The sequence below is a fragment of the Salmo salar genome, chromosome 11 (genome assembly GCF_965601325.2).
Source record: "Salmo salar chromosome 11, fSalSal1, whole genome shotgun sequence".
Classification (NCBI taxonomy): domain Eukaryota; kingdom Metazoa; phylum Chordata; class Actinopteri; order Salmoniformes; family Salmonidae; genus Salmo; species Salmo salar.
Window position 1 is genome coordinate 99,590,733 of NC_138301.1, and position 20,017 is coordinate 99,610,749.

Consider the following 20,017-nt stretch of genomic DNA (forward strand, 5'->3'; position numbering starts at 1 on the left):
CTTTTCCCCGCACTGCACATTTTTTAGGATGCTTATGCTGTCTGACAAGATCACTATTTTAGTAGTTCTTCAAAGTAAATAAGGCATACTTTTTTGACTGCTGAATAAAAACGATTAATCACTTAGATCATGTATTTTCAGGTAGAGATTTCACGAACCAACTGCTGTCTGTTGCATGTCTGCCTCCACACAGACCGGACAAGTAAGCGCACAATTAATTATGGTCACTGTAGTTAATTACCAAGTTTTTGCACCAAACTATATAGAATATTAGCCTGTTGAAAACTACAACTCCCTACTATTTCGCACATGTCGAGCTTGATCTGATTTATCTCTAGAGAAACTGCTCACTGAGCTCACAGAAAAAAAATGAACTAAATGGAATTCAAATAATTGAGCCAATGACGGTCAATTAGTTGTTTAAAAAACGGAAAACCCCTGAAATGTTGGTTAATCGCTCAGCACTAGTGCTTCCATATTCCCTTAAAAGACCTTCACTTGAAAAATCAGAAAAAAGCGGCAATATTACTGTAGCAACAACATAACCAGTAACACTTCTTCAAAATAGTCAGAATTAATTTAAGATAAATCAACAAAATCTATAATACATTTTTAAGTTTTGCCAAGGAGGTCTTAGTCACACCATACATTTAACTAAGATCTTTGGTGCCGTATTTCTGAAGTGAAAAAATGTGCAAGACTAGTAGTCTCTCGTTGACTGATAGCAAACACTTAATTGACGAACCCCATCCATAGTTCCTTCTCCTACTAGGAGTAGTAGTGTTGAACAATCACCGACGAAGGGGCATAGACTTCAGCTACCGAACTTCGACTTGCTTCATGAAAACATTTTGTGTGCACGAACAGCTGGGAAAAAACCTGCTGAAGACCAAAACGGAAAAAAAGGTTGGACACATTCTACATTGTAGAATAATAGTGAAGACATGAAAACTATGAAACAACACATATGGAATCATTTCCAGGGGAATGTGTTCTAGTTTTCATTTTCTATGTTTCGTTTTCCAGGTTTGGCCGAGTATGGTTTCCAATCAGAGGCAGGTGTCTTTCATTGTCTCTGATTGGAAGCCATACTTAGGCAGCCTGTTTTCCTTTGGGTTTTATGGGTGGTTGTTTTTTCGTATAGTTAGTACCTTACGGAACTGTCGTTTGTCGTTTGTTTATTTTGTTTAAGTGTTCTCTTTAAAAAATAAAAGAAGATGAGCACTCAACACGCTGCGCTTTGGTCCCCTTCATACGACCCTTGTGACAATAACGTAATTTCCTGTCACAAACTCAGATACCTCCAGCGCCTTGAGCTGTTGTTTCTGATGTTTAACCTTTTATTTTATTTTTTCTAAGTGTTTGTGTCAACACCTTATACCAACTAACCAGCTAGGTTGCAATGGAGCCCGCATCGCCTGGAATAGCTAACAAATGTTTCCTGCGCTGTAGAAGCTGTGTTTATTACACTCTTGTCCGGGACAATATTGACAATCCGGAGTTACAATGTGGCAATTGTTTGCTAGTGGAGGATTACAGGAATGAGGTGGCTACGCTTAGCAAGCAAATCTCAATTCTGTCTGAATATATGGGAAAACCGCAAATTGGAACTTTCTCGTTCTCAACTCTTATGGCTGGACGCTGCTCGGGCCTGATGGATGTTTCCCCGCCTTGTCATTTGTCCCTATCTGAATGGCCTGTGCTACCTAGAACTTGCCTGCCAAGGAAGTCGCCTCCATCTGCTTATCCTGCTGACTCCAACTACGCTGACTCCAGTAGCAGCTTCATCGTTGAGTTTGGCTCTTTTCCCTCTTTCTGGATCTGACGGGCACTACCTGCTGTGGGAGGTCTGGACCTATCGCCGGGAGCAGCGGCCGTACGCTATCCTGCTTCTCGTGGACCCTTGAAAGATTCAACAAATTATGTGAGGGGTAGGAATGGGCAGATTTCTCTATTCCCTTCTCAGGCCGTTGTACTGGGCAGTTCAATGGTGAGAAATGTCTCAGTCCCTGGAGTAAAAACATTGTGCTATCCAGGAGCACGAGTACAGGACATCAATAAGCTGCTCCCAAACATTTTAAACCAGCATCAGGAAATGTTGTCTATCATAGTTCAAATGGGATTCAATGACATTATGAAGGGCAGTTGGATTTTAAGGCATGTTTTAACTTCTATGGGCTACGTGGGACGCTAGAAATATCAGGGCAGCAAATTCAAAACAACGAAATGTCATAATTCAACTTTCTCAAAAATACAACTATTTTACACCATTTTAAAGATACACTTCTCCTTGATGTAACCACATTGTCCAATTTCAAAAAGGCTTTACAGCGAAAGCAAAATATTAGATTATGTTAGGAGAGTACATAGACAAAAATAATCACACAGCCATTTTCCAAGCAAGGACATGTGTCAATAAAACCCAAAACACAGCTAAATGAAGCACTAACCTTTGACGATCTTCATCAGATGACACTCCTAGGACATTATGTTACACAATACATGTATGTTTTGTTCGATAAAATTCATATTTATATCCAAAAACAGCATTTTACATTGGCGCGTGATGTTCAGAAAATGTATTCCCACCAAAACTCCTGGTGAATGTGCACATCAATTTACAAAAATACTCGTCATAAAGTTGACAAAATATATAACAATTATTTAAAGAATTATAGATAGACTACTCCTGGATGCAACCGCTGTGTCAGATTTTAAAATAGCTTTACGGAGAAAGCAAATTTTTCAATATTCTGAGTACATAGCTCGCCATCACAGCAAGCTATACAGACACCCGCCAAGTTCGGGGTCACCTAAACTCAGAATTAGTATTATAAATATTCTCTTACCTTTGCTGATCTTCGTCAGAATGCACTCCCAGGACTGCTACTTCCACAAGAAATGTTGTTTTTGTTCGAAATAATCCATATTTATGTCCAAATACCTCCGTTTTTTTTCGTGCGTACAGATCACTTATCCAAAGGCATAACGCGCGAGCACGGTACCAGAGACGAAAAGTCAAAATGTTCCATTACCGTACTTGGAAGCATGTCAAATGCTGTTTAAAATCAATCTTTATGGTATTTTTTACGTAAAATTGCGATAATATTCCAACCGGACAATAGCATATTTATTCAAGAAGAAAAAGAAGGAACGGTGCGCTCGCAGGACCGCGCATATTCAATCCCTTTGTCCACAGGCAGTCCACTGATTGACTGAGCTCCTATTATCTGCCCAGTGACAGGAGAATTCTGCAAAAACTTTCTGAAGGCTGTTGACAGCCAATGGAAGCCTTAGGATGTGCAACGTGACCCCACAGAAACTGTAGTTTCGATAGAGAATCAAAAGAATAACTACAATTCTCAGACTTTCCATTTCCTGGTTGGATTTTTCTTAGGTTATTGCCTGCCATATGAGTTCTGTTTTGCTCACAGACACTATTCAAACAGTTTTAGAAACGTCAGAGTGTTTTCTATTCAAATCTACTAATTATATGCATATTGTAGTTACTGGGCAAGAGTAGTAACCAGTTTAATTTGGGTACGTTTTTTCATCCGGCCGTGAAAATACTGCCCCCTTCACCCCAACAGGTTAATTAACCAGGGACAGATTTAGACCTGGGATACCAGATGGTGGCAAAAATTATCAGGTAGAACAGAAAGACCTCAGGGTAGGATTTGCTTACCCCTGGTCTATAAGATGTTCAATCACATTACTAAATATTTTGCAGCTCATGTAACTCAATCTTTACAATCGATAGATTAGTTAGGTGTCAGAGAATATGCAGACAGGCAGCAAAACAAATGGCATCCTGGTGGATGGTATACAGGTATGTGACCTTGGGTGTGGGCAGTAGTATGCATGGTGACAGAGTTAGATTGCAAACACATGCTATTTTTGGAGGTGTGTTGAAAGTGTTTCCTGACACTTTTTCCATTGGTTATGTGTACAGCCAGAAACTCACCAACTGATAGCTTATTGATAACTGATACACTTCTCCTGAATACATTTTTCCATTGTGGACAATAAAAGGAGGAAAGACCACTCCTTAACTTAAACATATTTATTCACACTAATTTGCAAATACACAAAAACATATGTTTTTACAGTGAACAAAGCAAGTTTGTACAATTCCAGTCCATTTGTCAGGGCAGGGATAGACCGGTATTCTCTCACATATAATCCAGCATCTCTGTCTGCATCTCATTGTCACTCCTCTTCATCATCATCCTCTCCACTCTCTAGGGTCTTTCTCCTGGTAACAGAACTCTCAGGCCCAGAAGACTATGGTGCTGCAGAAAGCACAGATATACTGTATGATTGACATAGAAACAACTAAAACATTCACTGAGTGTCCCCATATTTGATTTAAATCTTACATCAGAAAGTCATCAAAACATACACTGTATACTCACACAAACACACTTATTTCATGTACAATTAATTGATCTACATGTCATCTAACATACTAGATTGCACTCCTTATTGTGCCCACACTTGCACACCGGCAGTGGGGAAGTAACCAAAACCTCAGACAGACTGTTGTGTCCAAAGCTAGAGGAAAGTATTCTCATGGTGACTGGGCCTACAGTATGGTTAATCTTGGACCACACTAGTTCACTTCACATCAGGGATAGGAGGAAGTAGGGGGTGCGGAAGGTGCGGCCGAATCCCCTGGTCAGCGAACTGTTGAAGTTCAGATGGGTGAAATGGAAAAGCAAGTGAAGTCAGGACATCGACTGTAGAACTATAACCTCTCACATGTAGAATAATATAATATTCATTCCTACTGAATTAAGTATTTCTTGCAGTAAATTCATACATCAAATGATAATTTTGCCAGGGAACAGGAGTGGAGAAATGTGATTTACTTCTTTCAGCATTTTGAGAGAACGTGAATATGCGGTTAGGGACTGTGTATAAATGTTTTTCAGCAATATAAAAGCTGACAGTATTCCAACCAACCACATAAAATATGCATCCAAGTAGAACTTAATATTATCAGTAAAAAGTTGGATCGTTTTCCCAGCCTTTCATTTCCTTAAAACCAGTCAAACTGAGGTTATTTGGAAATTTTGAACAGAAGATCTATCCGCTGTTTTAGAGTTATTGCATTTTCTCCCCAATCACTTAATGCCCTCGCTCCGTGAGAGAAGCAGTTTTTGGAAACTCTGGTCCAGGACTCTGGTCCAGGACAGAGAGAAATGGTAGAAGAGAAGCTGCATCTATTTAAATATAGGCAAGTTGAGTAAATAATTGCCTACCAAATGTCAGAAATGATATGCACTACATCTGAACATGAATAAAAATCAGCTTGACCTGTGGGAAGGACTGTAGTCATCACTTGTTGTGTTTAGTAACAGTTTTATCCCCGACCAGGGGGTTCTCCTTCAACTCTTATGAAAGAACTACAATTCAACACAAACTTAAAACCACCTAAACACCATGAAGTCAAACTCTGCCAGGTCGATCATAGGTGAATGCTGCACCAGTGTTAGAGAGAGAGGTCTCACCTGGCCTCTTGGCACGGATAACCTGCTTGATCATGGAGGACATGATATCTCGGAGGTCATCAGAGGTGTGGGACAGACACCAGCCATCCCTCTCGTCACACTCCTCCTCCTGGCCATCGCTCCGACTGATCACATTCCTTATGCTGAGCCAGGAGCAGGATCATAACATTAGACACAAACAGATAACAACATGCAGAGATTTTTGCCACTGCAATTCCAAACGAGATTGGCCCAAAGTGAAAACTTTTTCCACATTTTGTTGTGTTATCGCCTGAATTTAAAATGGATTAAATATTTTTTTAAACTGTCACTGGCCTACACCCAATACCCCATAATGTCAAAGTGTAATTATGTAAAACAATCCAGCAACATATATTTCATTAAAAATGAAAAGCTGAAATGTCTTGAGTCAATAAGCATTCAATTGGAAAGCCTAAAGAGTTCAACAGTCAAATTTCCCTTAACATGTCACATAATAAGTTGCATGGACTCACTTTCTGTGCAATAATGGTGTTTAAGAATCCGCCCTTTTGTGTTTAAGAATTTTGCCTAAAATGACACACCCAAATCTAACTGCCTGTAGCTCAGGCCCTGAAGCAAGAATATGCATATTCTTGGTACCATTTGAAAGGAAACACTTTGAAGTTTGTGGAAATGTGAGAATATAGCACAATAGATCTGGTAAAAGATAATACAAAAGAAATAACCAACCGTTCTTTTGTGTTTTTTTGTACCATCATCTTTGAAATGCAAGAGAAAGGCCATAATGTATTATTCCAGGCTAGGTGCAATTTAGATTTTGGCCACTAGACGGCAGCAGTGTATGTGCAAAGTTTTGGACTGATCCAATGAACCATTGCATTTCTGTTCAAAATGTTGTATCAAGACTGCCCAAATGTGCCTAATTTGTTTATTAGCCTGTTAGGGCTAGGGGGCAGTATTTACACGGCCGGATAAAAAAAACGTACCCAATTTAATCTGGTTATTACTACTGCCCAGAAACTAGAATATGCATATCATTATTGGCTTTGGATAGAAATCACCCTAAAGTTTCTAAAACTGTTTGAATGGTGTCTGTGAGTATAACAGAACTCATATGGCAGGCAAAAACCTGAGAAGATTCTGTACAGGAAGTGCCCTCTCTGACCATTCTTCGAGCTCCTTGACTCTTTTTATTGCAAACTTAGGATCTTTGCTGTAACGTGCCACTTCCTACGGCTCCCATAGGCTCTCAGAACCCGGGAAAAAGCTGAATGATGTCGAGGCAGCCCCTGGCTGAAAAACATTAGCGCGTTTGGATAGTGGTCGGTCAGAGTACTATGAGACTGAGGCGCGTGCACAAGGCGACCCCATGTTTTTATTTTCTCTCTCTTTGTACTAAAACACAGATTCCCGGTCGGAATATTATCGCTTTTTTACGAGAAAAATGGCATAAAAATTGATTTTAAACAGCGGTTGACATGCTTCGAAGTACGGTAATGGAATATTTAGAATTTTCTTGTCACGAAACGCGTTGTGCGCGTCACCCTTCTTTACACTTCGGATAGTGTCTTGAATGCACGAACAACACAGAGGATATTTGAACATAACTATGGATTATTTTGAACCAAACCAACATTTGTTATTGAAGTAGAAGTCCTGGGAGTGCATTCTGACGAAGAACAGCAAAGGTAATAAAATTTTTCTTATAGTAAATCTGACTTTGGTGAGGGCTAAACTTGGTGGGTGTCTAAATAGCTAGCCCTGTGATGCCGGGCTATCTACTGAGAATATTGCAAAATGTGCTTTCACCGAAAAGCTATTTTAAAATCGGACATAGCGAGTGCATAGAGGAGTTCTGTATCTATAATTCTTAAAATAATTGTTATGTTTTTTGTGAACATTTATTGTGAGTAATTTAGTAAATTCACCGGAAGTATGCTAGTTCTGAACGTCACATGCTAATGTAAAAAGCTGTTTTTTGATATAAATATGAACTTGATTGAACAAAACATGCATGTATTGTATAACATAATGTCCTAGGTGTGTCATCTGATGAAGATCATCAAAGGTTAGTGCTGCATTTAGCTGTGGTTTGGGTTTATGTGACATTATATGCTAGCTTGAAAAATGGGTGTCTGATTATTTCTGGCTGGGTACTCTGCTGACATAATCTAATGTTTTGCTTTCGTTGTAAAGCCTTTTTGAAATCGGACAGTGTGGTTAGATTAACGAGAGTCTTGTCTTTAAAATGGTGTAAAATAGTCATATGTTTGAGAAATTGAAGTAATAGCATTTCTAAGGTATTTGAATAACGCGCCACAGGATTACACTGGCTGTTACGTAGGTGGGACGATTTCGTCCCACCGACCCTAGAGAGGTTAATAACTTTTTATATTCAAAATTGTGCACTCTCCTCAAACAATAGCATGGTATTCTTTCACTGTAATAGCTACTGTAAATTGGACAGTGCAGTTAGATTAAGAAGAATTTAAGCTTTCTGCCAATATCAGATATTTTTACATTTACATAGATATAGATATATCTATGTCCTGGGAAATTTTCTTGTTACTTACAACCTCATGCTAATCGCATTAGCCTATGTTAGCTTAACCATCCCGTGGATGGGATACCGATCCCAAAGAATTCTTTTTTAATGACTACCTCATCTCTGTACCCCACACATACCAGATACAATGTTATTTTACAGTAAACAAACTGACAACAGACTTTCAGCACTCTTATAGGGAAGGATATTCAACAAGCACAGCACTTACAAAAATGACTGATGATTGGCTGAGAGAAATTGATGATAAAAGGATTGTGGGGGCTGTTTTGTTAGATTTCAGTGCGGCTTTTGACATTATTGATCAAAGTCTGTTGCTTGAAAAACGTATGTGTTATGGCTTTACACGCCCTGCTATATTGTGGATAAAGAGTTACCTGTCTAACAGATCACAGAGGGTGTTCTTTAATGGAAGCCTCCCCAACAAAATCCATGTAGAATCAGGAATTCCACAGAGCAGCTGTCTAGTTTTTTCAATCTTTACTGACGACATGCCACTGGCGTTGAGTAAAGCCAGTGTGGCTATATATTCAGATGACTCAACACTATACACGTCAGCTACCACAGGGACTTAAATTACTGCAACATTTAACAAAGAGCTGCAGTTAGTTTCAGAGTGGGTGGCAAGGAACAAGTTAGTCCTAAATATTTCAACAACTAAAAGCATTGTATTTGGGACAAATCATTCACTAAACCCTTAACCTGAACTACATCTCGTAATGAATAATATGGAAATTGAGCAAGTTGTAAACTGTCATGGTCCAAACATATGGTCCAAACATATACAACAGTAGCTAAGATGGTGAGAAGTCTGTCCACAACAAGGTGTTCTTAACAGCAATATCAACAAGGCAGGTCCTACAGGCACTAGTTTTGTTGCACCTGGACTACTGTTCAGTCATGTGTCAGGTGCCACAAAGAGGGACTTGGCTCAGACCCTTGGATGTACACAGAGAGCTAATTAATAAAATGCATGTCAATCTCTCCTGGCTCAAAGTGGAGGAGAGATTGACTTCATCACTACTTGTATTTGTGAGAGATATTGACATGCTGAATGCACCGAGCTGTCAAACTAGTGGCACACAGCTCGGACACCCATGCATACCCCACAAGACATGCCACCAGAGGTCTCTTCACAGTCCCCAAGTCAAAAACAGACTATGGGAGGTGCTCAGAGCCATGACTACAAGGAACTCTATTCCACATCAAGTAACTCATGCAAGCAGTAAAATTTGACTACAAAAACAGATTAAAATACACCTTATAGAACAGCAGGGAATGTGAAGTGACATACACAGGCACATTCATACACACACACACGATAACATATGCACTATAAACACACATACACATGGATTTTGTGTTCTAGATATGTGGTAGTAGAGTAGAGGCCTGAAGGCACACACTTAAGATGTTGTGAAATTTGTTGTCACTGTATTGTAATGTTTAAAAAATGTATAACTGCTTTAATTTTGCTGGACCCCAGGAAGAGTGTAATGGGGATCCATAATAAACACAAATACAAATACATACAATTATCTTTAAGGTCCCTCAGTCGATAAGTGAATTTCAAACACAGATTCAACCACAAAGACCAGGGAGGTTTTCCAATGACTCGCAGAAGGGCACCTATTGGTAGATGGGTAAAAATAGAAAAGCAGACGGTGAGTATCCCTTTGAGCATGGTGACGTTATTAAATACAATTTGGATGGTGTATCAAAACACCCAGTCACTACAAAGATACAGGCGTTGTTCCCTGTAGCTCAGTTGGTAGAGCATGGTGTTTGCAACACCAGGGTTGTGGGTTCGTTTCCCACGGGGGGCCAGCACAGAAAAAAAATGTATGAAATTGTATGAAATGTATGCATTCACTACTGTAAGTCGCTCTGGATAAGAGCGTCTGCTAAATGACTAAAATGTAAAAATGTAATGTTCCTAACTCAGTTGCCAGAGAGGAAGGAAATCGCTCAGGGATTTCACCATGAGGCCAATGGTGACTTTAAAACAGTTACAGAGTTTAATGGCTGTGTTAAGAGAAAACTGAAGATGAATAAAAAACATTGTAATTAATCCACAATACTAACCTAATTGACTGGGTGAAAAGAAGGATGCCTTGTTTACAACAAGGCACTAAAGTAATACTGCTAAGTATTTGGCAAAGCAATTCACTTTTTGTCCTGAATACAAAGTGTTATGTTTGGGTCAAATCCAATACATTACTGAGTACCACTCTCCATATTTTCAGGCATATGGGGGCTCCATCATGTTATGAGCTTGTAATTGTTAAGGACTGGGGAGTTTTCCAGGAAAAAAGAAACCTGGTTCAGTCTGCTTTCCACCACACACTAGGAGATTAATTCACTTTTCAACAGGAAAATAACCTAAAACACAACGCTGAATCTACACTGGAGTTGCTTACCAAGAAAAATGTGAAGGGTGTGGCCAAGTTACAGTTTTAAATTAAATCTACTTGAAAATCTACGACAAGACCTGAAAATGGTTGTCTAGCAATGATCAGCAATCAATTTGACAGTAAGACTCACAGCTGTAATCAGGGGTATGAATACTTATGTAAATGAAATATTTCTGTATTTCATTTTCAATAGATTTGCTAAATATACTAAAAACATTTTTTAGGACTTTATGGGGTATGGTATGTAAATGGATGGGAAAAATAATAAATGTATTACCTTTGGAATTCAGGCTGTAACACAACAAAATACGGAATAATTATGAATACTTTCTGAAGGCAGTGTTGTTATGATGTTTTGAATCTTTCTGAATTGAAATCCATAGAAAGGTCCCCTGTGGGAAGGATGTTTGGCATATCTTTGAAGTCTGTACACAAAATCATTATTGAGAAATAATTGATTAATGTTAGGCAATTTTTCACATACCCCAGCCTTCTTTTAGACACTATAACAATGAGTCTGTAGATGCTGTGGATGCTACAAAGCCATTCTTGGTGTCATTTGAAACCTTACTGTGTGCTCTGACCCATTTATTTATTGAAATTAATGGCCAATCACAGCCCTCCTTTAGGATTGCATATTCAGTAAGTCACCAGCAGAGGGAGTTCCTTTGAATACATTTTCCCATTCAATGTGTTGGTGTTGCCCATAAAATATATCATAACTTCAAGTAGCAGAGAACCAACTGGAAATGTTATGTATTTGTAGAGTATATTGTTTAAAACAATATGCCAAATAATGAAAATCAAAAAGGGTACCTAAGAAATGTAGGTTTATATTTTTAATGAAGCATAAACTAATGTACAGAAATGGTATTCTTAATCTCAACACTACTCATATTTCAGAGCACACAGTACTATTTCAAATGACACTAAGTGGCTTTGTAGCATCTATAAACTCATCATTGTAATGTCCTAAAGAAGACCTGGGTAAATCCAAAATGTAAAAAATGTCCCAACTTGAATTAGTTATTTCTCAATCGTTATTTTGGATACAGATTTAAAAAAGGTACGCCAAACATACTTCCCCCAAAGGACCTTTCTATGGATTTTATTTCAGGAAGATCAAAAACATTATAAATATATTTGGGCCAATCTCTAATGGAATGGCCCGTATACCATGTTGGATTTTACCTCTCCACATCCAGATCACAGAGTTGGTAGAACGTCTGCCTGTGGGGGGGCAGGGTCCCATCTCGGAATATGTATGAGGAATCCTGGACATACAGGAGACATGGTAGAGGGGGGTCAGCATATGATGTCTTATTACGGTGACATTATTCTTGTAAGTACAGTGTATCATGTAGAATGTAAAAAAGTATTTAGTCTCTTACCATTAGCTGGCTCCTGTTTATATTTGCACTATGCCCACTAGCAGGGCCCTCAGGGGGTAAATCTGGCACATTAGCAGCCTGGGGCACTGAACAACAAAGAGGGACATTAGTGAGACAATCATCACTAATACACACACGCACGCAAGCACAGACCCAGTCACACAAACACACCAGACATATGCCCAGTTACCCACCTGTTTTGTTAAGTGTGATTGGCAGGGTATAGTTGAAAGTGCTCCTCTTGGCCTTCAGTGGCATGTAATTTATAGTATATCCTAAAGACAGTCACAGGGGGGGAAACACGGTCTCATAAAACAACGCATGATGACTGGACTAACAAAGCTGTGAGATTAGATTGCATAATTTGAACCAAACCTCCACCCTGCCCCCACTCTTCACGCTGCTTGGTACTGCACCTGGTATTCTTTGGCCTCTGGTGTCATAGTCAAATCTCACCTGGAGGCTCCTCCAGGGGAGGTTGATGGAATTTGTATGGCATATATGAACAATGGGTTGTTCCGTTGACTCAATCTTGATGACTTCACTGTGAGGACTGTTTCTTTTTTTCCCAATGTTCATTTTTGTTTAACATTCTATCAATGAAATACACTATATATACAAACGTATGTGGACACCGATTCTAACGAGTGGATTTGGCTATCTCAGCTACACCCATTGATGACAGTGTATAAAATCGAGCACACAGCCATGCAATTTCCATAGACAAAAATTGGCAGTAGAATGGCCTCACAGACGAACTCAGTGACTTTTAACATGGCACCATCATAGGATGCCACCTTTCAAACTAGTGAGTTTTCATCAAATGTCTGCCCTGCTAGAGCTGCCCCAGTCAACTGTAAGTGCTGTTATTGTGAAGTGGAAACATCTAGGAGGAACAACGGCTCAGCCGCGAAGTGGTAGGCTACACAAGCACACAGAACAAGACCGCCGACTGCTGAATTGCATAGAGCGTAAAAATCGTCTGTCCTCAGTTGCAACACTCCCTACCGAGTTCCAAACTGCCTCTGGAAGCAATGTCAGCACAAGAACTGTTTGTCGGGAGCTTCATGAAATGGGTTTCCATGGCTGAGCAGCAGCAGACATGCATAAGATCACCATGCGCAATGCCAAGTGTCGGCTGGAGTGGTGTAAAGCTTGCCGCCATTGGACTCTGGAGCAGTGGAAACCCGTTCTCTGGAGTGATGAATCAGGCCTCACCATCTGGCAGTCCGACGGATGGATCTGGGTTTGGCGGATGCCAGGACAGCGCTACCTGCCCCAATGCATAGTGCCAACTGTAAAGTTTGGTGGAGGAGGAATAATGGTCTGGGGCTGTTTTTTGTGGTTCGGGCTAGGCCTTTTAGTTCCAGTGAAGGGAAATCTTAACGCAACAGCATACAATGAACTTCTAGATTAATCTGTGCCTCCAACTTTGTGGCAACAGTTTAGGGAATGCCATTTCCTGTTTCATCATAACAATGCCCACACGAGGTCCATACACAAATGGTTTGTCGAGATTGGTTTGGAAGAACTTGACTGGCCTGCACAGAGCCCTGACCTCAACCACAACGAACATCTTTGGGATGAATTGGAATGCCAACTGCGAGCCAGGCCTAATTGACACAAACATCAGTGCCCAACCTCACTAATACTCTTGTGGCTGAATGGAAGCAAGTCCCCCACAGCAATGTTCCAACATCTAGTGGAACGCCTTCCCAGACAAGTGGAGGCTGTTATAGCAGCAAAGGGGGGAACCAACTCCATATTAACGCTAATGATTTTGGAATAACATGTTCGACGAGCAGGTGTCCACATACTTTTGGTCATGTGGTGTATCGATCAAATAGATGTTCATTGTTTTCATGTCTTGTTTTTCTCTCTCTTGCCACCATCCACTTCTACTTCTCTCAAGAGGTTAATTTCAAGTCAAATTAATTGAATAGGACATGGCAAGTAAATAGAGAGATGCCCTATTTCCCTTTATTGAGCCCCTGCTGGCCTGGGTCTGCTCACCATATAGATTAGTTAGGTGTCAGAGAATATGCAGACAGCCAAACAATTGGCATCCTGATGAATGGTACAGTGAGGGAAAAAAGTATTTGATCCCCTGATGATTTTGTACGTTTGCCCACTGACAAAGAAATGTTCAGTCTATAATTGTAATGGTAGGTTTATTTGAACAGTGAGAGACAGAATAACAACAAAAAAAATCCAGAAAAACGCATGTCAAAAATGTTATAAATTGATTAGCATTTTAATGAGGGAAATAAGTATTTGACCCCCTCTCAATCAGAAAGATTTCTGGCTCCCATGTGTCTTTTATACAGGTAACGAGCTGAGATTAGGAGCACACTCTTAACTTCTTTGGGATGGGGGCAGTATTTTCACGGCCGGATAAAAAACGTACCCGATTTAATCTGGTTACTACTCCTGCCCAGAAACTAGAATATACATATTAGTAGATTTGGATAGAAAACACTCTAAAGTTTCAAAAACTGTTTGAATGGTGTCTGTGAGTATAACAGAACTCATATGGCAGGCCAAAACCTGAGAAGATTCCATACAGGAAGTGCCATGTCTGACAATTTGTTGTCCTTCTGTTGCATCTCTATCAACATTACAGCATCTGTGCTGTAACGTGACACTTTCTAAGGCTTCCATTGCCTCTCTAAAGCTGCCAGAAAGTGGAATGGGGTGTCTGCTGTCTCTGGGCAAAGTACAGCAGCAGAGTTTGTAAGTGGTCAGCCTGGGGACAGTGAGACTGAAGATGCGCCTTCACGAGACTTCTCCATTTTTTTCTTTCAGCCTTTGAATGAATACAACGTTGCCCGGTTGGAATATTATCGCTATTTTACGAGAAAAATAGCATAAAAATTGATTTTAAACAGCGTTTGACATGCTTCTAAGTACAGTAATGGAATATTCTGAACTTTTTTGTCACGAAATGCGCTCGCGCGTTACCCTTCGGATAGTGACCTGAACGCACAAACAAAACAGAGGTATTTGGATATAACTATGGATTATTTGGAACCAAAACAACATTTGTTGTTGAAGTAGAAGTCCTGGGAGTGCATTCTGACGAAGAACAGCAAAGGTAATCCAATTTTTCTAATAGTAATTCTGAGTTTAGGTGACCCCGAAGTTGGCGGATGTCAAAATAGCTAGCCGTGATGGCCGACATAGCGATTGCATAAAGGAGTTCTGTATCTATAATTCTTAAAATAATTGTTATGTATTTTGTCAACGTTTATCATGAGTAATTTAGTAAATTCACCGGAAGATTTCGGTGGGTATGCAAGTTCTGAACATCACATGCTAATGTAAAAAAAGCTGGTTTTTGATATAAATATGAACTTGATTGAACAAAACATGCATGTATTGTATAACATAATGTCCTAGGAGTGTCATCTGATGAAGATCATCAAAGGTTAGTGCTGCATTTAGCTGTGGTTTGGGTTTATGTGACATATATGCTTGCTTGGAAAATGGCTGTGTGATTATTTGTGTCTATGTACTCTCCTAACATAATCTAATGTTTTGCTTTTGCTGTAAAGCCTTTTTGAAATCGGACAATGTGGTTAGATTAACGAGAGTCTTATCTTTAAAATGGTGTAAAATAGTTGATTGTTTGAGAAAATTGAATTATGGTATTTTAGTTGGTTTTGTATTTCGCGCCGTGCGATGCCATTGGCTGTTGGCTAGGGGTTCCGCAGGCGGAACGGGGTTCTGCTAGCGGAACGTCTGTCCTCAACAGGTTAAAGGGAGTGCTCGTAATCTCAGCTTGTTACCTGTATAAAAGACACCTATCCACAGAAGCAATCAATCAGATTCAAAACTCTCCACCATGGCCAAGACCAAAGAGCTCTCCAAGGATGTCAGGGACAAGATTGTAGACTTACACAAGGCTGGAATGGGTTACAAGACCATCGCCAAGCAGCTTGGTGTGAAGATGACAACAGTTGGTGCTATTATTCGCAAATGGAAGAAACACAAAAGAACTGTCAATCTCCCTTGACCTGGGGCTCCATGCAAGATCTCACCTCGTGGAGTTGCAATGATCATGAGAACGGTGAGGAATCAGCCCAGACCTACACGGGAGGATCTTGTCAATGATCTCAAGGCAGCTGGGACCATAGTCACCAAGAAAACAATTGGTAACACACTACGCCGTGAAGGACTGAAATCCTGCAGCGCCCGCAAGGTCCCCCTGCTCAAGAAAGCACATATACATGCCCGTCTGAAGTTTGCCAATGAACATCTGAATGATTCAGAGGACAACTGGTGAAAGTGTTGTGGTCAGATGAGACCAAAATGGAGCTCTTTAGCATCAACTCAACTCGCCGTGTTTGGAGGAGGAGGAATGCTGCCTATGACTCCAAGAACACCATCCCCACCGTCAAACATGGAGGTGGAAACATTATGCTTTGGGGGTGTTTTTCTGCTAAGGGGACAGAACAACTTCACCACATCAAAGGGACGATGGACAGGGCCATGTATCGTCAAATCTTGGGTGAGAACCTCCTTCCCTCAGCCAGGGCATTGAAAATGGGTCGTGGATGGGTATTCCAGCATGACAATGACCCAAGACACACGGCCAAGGCAACAAAGGAGTGGCTCAAGACGAAGCACAGACGAAGCACGAAGCTAGTGGCCTAGCCAGTCTCCAGACCTTAATCCCATAGAAAATCTGTGGAGGGAGTTGAAGGTTCGAGTTGCCAAACGTCAGCCTCGAAACCTTAATGACTTGGAGAAGATCTGCAAAGAGGAGTGGGACAAAATCCCTCCTGAGATGTGTGCAAACCTGGTGGCCAACTACAAGAAACGTCTGACCTCTGTGATTGCCAACAAGGGTTTTGCCACCAAGTATTAAGTCATGTTTTGCAGAGGAGTCAAATACTTATTTCCCTCATTAAAATGCAAATCAATTTGTAACATTTTTGACATGCGTTTTTCTGTATTTTTTTGTTGTTATTCTGTCTCTCACTGTTCAAATAAACCTACCATTAAAATTATAGACTGATCATTCCTTTGTAAGTGGGCAAACGTACAAAATCAGCAGGGGATCAAATACTTTTTTCCCTCTGTATCAGGTATGTGACCTTGTGCTTGGGCTGTAGCATCCATGGTGACAGTTAGATGGCAGACATACGCTATTTGTGGAGGTGTGTTTCCTGTTGCTTTTTCCATTGGCTGGTCTAGGTCTCATCACCATATAGTAGGCCACAATAGGGAGCAGCAGCTTCAGTTTATCAGGGTGGATGTCAAGGTTGGCCTTGACCGCGTACCCGGACCAGATGGGCAGGCTCTCAAACATCTACACACAGTGTGGTTTGGGAAAAGATAACACAGATGGGATATCAAAGCAATGTAAGTAACATTTCCCACGTGTATATTTTCCATATCACATGTCTCAAACAACAGCTTCTCTTTTACGTATTTTTATTTCTCCTAAGGAGCCTTTATGAGAGAGAAGTCAGACATGAATGAGAACTACATGATTCAAAATAGATCCAATTTATCTCAGGAAATCATAAAAATACCTTATTGAGCAACACATTTCTCATATGTGCAGACAAATACCTTAGGAACATTCTCTGTACATGGCGATGTGAAAAATATAGGTTAGGTGGGCAGGTAACGTCAGTGATGTAGTGGTAAAACAATTAGGTGGGTAAACGCTCCCTTTATTTTCAATGCATTTTTTTTCCCACAGAAAACGTCATTAAGGTCTGAGAGCATCCAATGTAATTCCCTCTAAATCATAGAGATAAAATACAAACTAGCCCATAGGCTAGGGATCATCAACTAAATTCAGCTGTATGCGGATTTTTATCTTGAGCTGTTCGTCAGAGGGCAGAAAGATAATGACAAATATTTTGTAGACTGCAAATATGATATTTGACAAAAACATAATCATTTCAAAACTTGCTTACATTTGTATACGATCACTTATACTGTATCTCTCTATTATGTGTGGGAATACTTTGGAACAGACTTCCAAAATGTAAATCACAGATGATTTGCTGGTGTTTTTACAATGTTTTATGTCAGAAAATCTGGGGAGCTCAGAAAACTTTGGGGGCCAAATAAAATCACCTACTGGCCAAATTCATCCCACGGGCCACCAGTTGGGGAACCCTGCTATAGGCTAACACCCAAGTAAATGTTTCAGTCTTGAAATAGCATTAGGATTAAATTAACACATCTGTGATTAACAATAATACAAATAGTTTAAAATATCACCTGTTGTGTGTGACTTCCTGGAGTCTTCACAATAACCTCAGAAGACATATGCAAAGTATACTAACCTCCTTCAGTTGTTCCTCTGCCTTTATGTCACTGGGGTGAACACACACTCTCTTCCAGTTGACCTTGGCAGCCTCCAGCGGCTCCGTGGGGATGTTCTGGTCGTTAAAAGTGAGGAAGATGGCATTATGAGGCCGGCGGGCTCGACTCAAACCAATCAGATTATCCCTGGAGACTGTTGGGGGACAATGGCCTTCTCTGCACAGAAGACATAAGACCACAATGGTTTAGCTATGGGTTGGCCAATGGCGACATCTATTAGTACCTGCATCTTTATAACTAAATAAGGGGCTTCCTGTCTTGCTCCTGTTGTTGAACACACCATTTTGTAAAGTTGTTGTTGGGAATTCTTATGCATTATTGCTGACACACATGTTGACTTCCATTGGCATATTTGTTTCTGAGCTGAACACACTACCTCTGATGAGGGTGAAACTGTGTAGTGTAGGGCTGCTCCAATGCCCCTGCTTACTTGTGTTGGATTTCAGGTCGGTAGTTATAGTCCACAGCACTGTCCAGGCGAGAGAAGATGGGTGGAGGAAGGAAGAGGGGCACAGGCTGCTCAAAGAACTCATTATTCTCTGGTTTACGCAAGATGATCTTATCGTAGGGCGATGTGTGTGAGCTGTCCTTTGCTGAATGCACTGCAAGATACTGGAAGTCTGTCACCCCTGCAACAATTAACAATATAGAATTGCAACCCCCCCCTCCCCCCGGCCCCCAGAACAGCCTCAGTTTGTTGTGGCATGGACTCTACAATGTTTCGAAAGCATTCCACAGGGATGCTGGCCCATGTTTGACTCCAATGCGTCCCACAGTTGTGTCAAGTTGGCTCGATGTCCTTTGGGTGGTGGACCATTCTTGATACACACGGGAAGCTGCGTTGCGTCAGATTTTTTTTCTTTTTACCCATCTACCAGTAGGTGCCCTTTTTTGCAAGGCATTAGAGAACCTCCCTGGTCTTTGTGGTTTAATCTGTGTTTAAAAATCCCTGCTTGACTGAGACACCTTACAGATAATTGTATGTGTGGGGTACAGAGGTGAGGTAGTCATTCAAAAGTCATGTTTAACATTATTATTACACACAGAGTGAGTCCATGCAGCTTATTATGTAACTTGTTAGGCACATTTTTACTCCTGAACTTATTTAGGCTCTGTAACGGCCGTCGTAGGGAGTAGACCAAGGCGCAGCGGGTTGAGTGCTCATTTTTAACTGTTATTGAACACGTAAACAAAACAATAAACGAACGACAGCTTAACAGTTCCGTCAGGTACAAAACGCTAGACTGAAAACAACCACCCACAAACACAAGCTGAAAAACCTCTACTAAATAGGACCTCCAATCAGAGACAACAAGAAACAGCTGCCTCCAATTGAAGGTCAAACAAAAACCCTAAACATAGAAATAGAAAAACTAGACACGGGCATAGAAATATACTAACATAGAACCTATACCAAAACCCCCGAAACACATAAAACAAACACCCCCTGCCACGCCCTGACCAAACTACAAACAACCTCTTTTACTGGTCAGGATGTGACAGTACCCCCCCCCCCCCCCCAAAGGTGCAGACCCTGGATGCACCTCACACAAAAAATAAACACAAAAAAATAAACCCCAAAACAAAAAATAATCCTCAACTAAAGGGAGGGAAGGGAGGGTGGCTACCGTCAACGACGGCTCCCGTGCTACACCCCCCCCTCCCCAATCCTCCTCCTATGGAGGTGGCTCAGGCTCTGGCCTTAGTCCCCAACCTAACCTGTCCACCCCCACTGAAGACCTCGGGCTGAAGCGCGTCGCTGGAGACCTCGGACTGGAGGGCGACTCTGGGAGCTCCGTACTGGAG

At 40.8% G+C, this 20,017-nt stretch overlaps 1 pseudogene; it reads right to left on the reverse strand.

Annotated features, from left to right (window-relative positions):
- Nucleotides 1-4,134: 4,134 nt before the first annotated feature.
- Nucleotides 4,135-19,082, reverse strand: LOC106563342 (general transcription factor 3C polypeptide 5-like; annotated as a pseudogene).
- Nucleotides 19,083-20,017: the final 935 nt, after the last annotated feature.